The sequence below is a fragment of the Benincasa hispida genome, chromosome 11, assembly GCF_027475165.1.
Source record: "Benincasa hispida cultivar pf3 chromosome 11, pf3_genome.v1.1, whole genome shotgun sequence".
Classification (NCBI taxonomy): Eukaryota; Viridiplantae; Streptophyta; class Magnoliopsida; order Cucurbitales; family Cucurbitaceae; genus Benincasa; species Benincasa hispida.
In genome coordinates, this window is record NC_143488.1 from 70,402,043 (window position 1) to 70,406,124 (window position 4,082).

General features: G+C 30.0%; 1 long non-coding RNA gene across 1 annotated transcript; it reads left to right on the forward strand.

The window, feature by feature from the left end:
- The first annotated feature begins 735 nt into the window (after positions 1 to 735).
- On the forward strand, positions 736 to 3,692 carry LOC120091619 (uncharacterized). The gene is made up of 3 exons (XR_005485757.2): positions 736 to 965; positions 2,569 to 3,339; positions 3,447 to 3,692. It is a non-coding gene; the product is annotated as an uncharacterized LOC120091619 (long non-coding RNA).
- The last annotated feature ends 390 nt before the right edge of the window (positions 3,693 to 4,082 follow it).

Consider the following 4,082-nt stretch of genomic DNA (forward strand, 5'->3'; position numbering starts at 1 on the left):
TGCGCGCGAGTATATTTTGATAATTTCATCTAAATTTAACGTTAGCAAATGGTCATTCGGCATTTTTTTTTTAAAAAAAAAAATGGATCATTTGACTCTTTGTACCCAATTTTTGGATCATCCATATAAATTTTCGATGTTTTATCCACCTACTATACTCAAATTTGGATTTATCTTTTAAATCATCGTGAAGAAATTGTTTGTTTCGGAATTTCAATGTTAAACTAAATTTTATTTTGAAAATTAAAAACTAAATCCTATCAATCAATGTTTAAAATATTGATATGATAAAAATGTTGATGTCTCAATTTTATAGAAATGTTTATGAAGATATTGATAAAATATTGATGTGAATGAATACTTTTAAAAAAATGAAAACAAAAAATATTAAAAAAATTGAAAATGTTGATGTATCAATTACACAAATTTTTTAATGAGGTAAAACACTTGTCGTAATATTATATTCATATTATATTATATTTTATTGTTATTTTTTATTAAAAAAAACTATTTTATTTTATATGATATAGTAGAAACATTGACATCGACCCTCGATAAGAATATGAGAATGTTGATAGAAAATTTATGAATAATTGTGTTGTATGGCCAAAATAGGGAATATAGCCATTTTTTAATTTTCATGAATTAGAGCCAAAAATTGTTGGTTTGGGGCCCATCTCTTACTTGATTTTCCAAGCATGCCCCCAAAGATCTCACAGCTTCTTCTATAATTCTCCCCCTTCTGCGTTTTTTAAACTAACTACCCGTCGAGATTTTTGTGGATATAGTTTCTATTGTTTAGTTACAATTTATAATTTAATAAAGAATAAAGGGTTAGTTTACTTGCCATTGATCCTCCCTTTTACTTACCTGCAATCGTCGAGAAAATACAGTATTTCTTCCCTCCTGTCGTTTGGTCTACCGTCGACTTACCTGATCGTCGGGACAACACAGTAGCGGAAAAGGTATTTCCTCCCTTCTGTAATTTGGTTTGTTTTCCTTTTGTCGTGGATGTTAGGTATATTTAAATAATAATATGTATAATTAAAGTATGAATTATGTATCAGGATTATTTTATTAGATTGGATCATTTTATGTGACTTAATGGGTAGAAGTTCATTCCTTATTATTAAAGTTTAATTGGAACCTTAATTGAACTAGTATATAAATAAACCTTAGGCTATGGTCCCCTATATACTAAAACAATAAGCACTCACTCAGTCTTTCTTAAATCCCATCTAGAGAGATCCTACTAAGGGCATTCGGAGTTTTAGTTGAGGAAGATAATAGTCATCTTAAAGTCATCGTCATCTTGAAGCTATCATCAATCACAATGGAATCCGATGTGTTATTTTTTCTTTACAATTTAGCATGAATGATACTATGGTTAAATCTATTCGATATAGATTTAAATATTTATGCTATCATGTGGTATCAGAGCATGAATTTCATGTTAGATTTTTGGATTTTTTTATCGCTTACCATTGTTTATGATTCAATTATTCAGTAAAGAAAAGTTTGACGTTTGCATCATAGTTTTTTTTTTTTTTTTTTTTTTTTTGGTTTTTGGCATCATAGATTTACAATTTAATGATGAGATGATCATTGTTCGAATCCCTTTTTTTGGGCAACTTATTTGTAAATCAAGCTTTGTAAGTCTGTTTCATTTATGGCAATTTTTCTGTGAAAATTGGGATTCGGAGTGCAGAACCGAGAGGTTTTTGTATAGGTGCTACTTTCGTGATACTTTGTCCGTCATTAAATTTTTCTAACTATTTGTCTGTCATTGTTTGTGCATCATGGATTCTTCTGCAATTAAATTTCCAAGGCGTAATTGTTGCGAAAGTTAGCCGAAGATTGGGATTTTTTTAAGGCCTAAATAGTATTAAATGGGTTTTATTCAATGAATTTAGTAAAATCAAATTTAAGTTTATGTTTAAATTTCATCGATTTTTTTGGTGATTTAAATTTAAATTTGATTGATTTTTTAATGAATTTAAATTTAAATTTGATTGATGATATTTGGCGATATTTACATGTTTATGTTGTTTTAATTGTATTATGTGTATGCAGTTATTAAGTGAATATTGGTAAAGACTATTTGGTGTTCTTCCTCCTTTATTTTTGTACAATAATATTATATATTATTGTGTCTTACATTTTAGATTGAATTGGTCAAAAATAATATGTTATCAAAGTAGCCTCTATTATCTAGATTAATTTAATTATGAAATATAAGATGTGCATATTCATGAATTTATGCAGATAATTATCGACCCAAAGGAATATAATTATTTAGCCAGGGTATGCATGTGGTAATGAGTATGTGGCAATTATAAGGGTTGCTCATGTGAAAAAATAGTCGGTCCAAAGAAAGGCTATTTTTGACAAAGTTTATTATCAGTATTTTGATTACTACGTTGAGAGTACCATTTACAGTTGGTGATTTTTGCTCAAAGGTTGGACATCAATATTGTGTTAGGTATCTTGTTAAGGGGCCCATACACATGTGAAATTATTTTGTTATATTTTAATTGTGAGCATATGTTTTGTTGTTTATTGTTTCAGTTGGTCTTACTCAAATATTTGGAAATCTGAGTTCAATCCCTAAGTTAAATGGATCAAACTTCAAGATTTGGAAGGAAAGCATAGAGATACTTCTCAGGTGTATGGATTTGAACCTTGCATTAAAGACCGATAAACCTACTTCTACTAAGGAACAACCAAATATGACTAATATAGAGAAGTGAGAATGGTCAAATCACATGTGTCTGATGATCATTAGGTACTCCATTTCGGAGTTTTTCGGGGCTTTATCACAGAAAGTGAAAATGCCAATAAGTTCTTTGCTCAAATTGAGAAATATTTTGCTAAAAATGAAAACAGGGAAGCAAGTAGTCTTTTGACTTCTTTAACTTCTATGAGATATAAGAGCAATGGAAACGTAAAGCAGTACATTATGGGAATGTCCAATCTCACAGGTAAATTAAAGGTACTTGATATCGTGATAAATGAAAATTTACTCGTATATCTGGTACTTATCTTTCTTCCTGCACAATTCACTCAGTTTAAGATAAGTTATAACAGTCAAAAGGATAAATGGAGTATTAATGAGCTTATTTCACAATGTGTGCAAGAAGAAGATAGGATTAAGAGAGAAATGACAGAAAGCGCTCATTTGGCAATAGGCTCTCGTGATAAAAAGAAAAGGAAATTTGTGGATGCTACAGAAAGGACATCTCAAGAAACAAGCTACTGAAAAACCTTGTTTTTTCTGCAAAATGAAAGGTCAATTCAAGAAGGATTATCCCAAATACACTAAGTGGCGTGTAAAGAAGGGTAAACTTCTTACTTTGGTTTGTTCTGAAGTTAATTTAGCTTCTGTACCTATAAATACTTGGTGGGTGGATTTTGGTGCTACTATTCACATAAGTATATCAATGCAGGGTTGCCTGTGAAATTGGCCGCCAAGTGATTTGAAAGATTCATCTATGCAGGTGATGGCAAAGCAGTTCCAGTTGAAGCTATTGGGAATTTTAGATTACTTATAAAATTTGGATGTTATTTAGATATGAATAAGACTTTTTTGTACCATCATTTAGACAGAATTTAGTTTCTATTTCTAGTTTGGACAAATTTGGTTTTTCTTATTCTTTTGGAAATAGTAAAGTTAGTATTTTTCAAGATTCTAAACTTATTATTATCGGTTCTTTAATTGATAATTTATATATGCTTGATTCTTTTGCTTCATTTAATAAGATCATATTTATCTAATTCATGTGGTACAAAGCGTAAATTAAATGAGAACTTCGTTATGTTATTGCACAAGCATTTAGGTCACATCTCTAAATAGAGAATTCAAAGACTTGTGTCAGATGGAATTCTTGATTCCCTTGATTTAAGTAACTTCAACGTTTGTGTGAAATGTATTAAGGGAAAACATACAAACATAAGAAAGTTAGGTGTCAAGAGATGCTCAAACGTCTTAGAACTAATACATACACACATTTGTGGTCCATTCCCTATGGCCTCTTGGAATGGACAACAATGTTTTATTACGTTCATAGACGACTAGATATGGG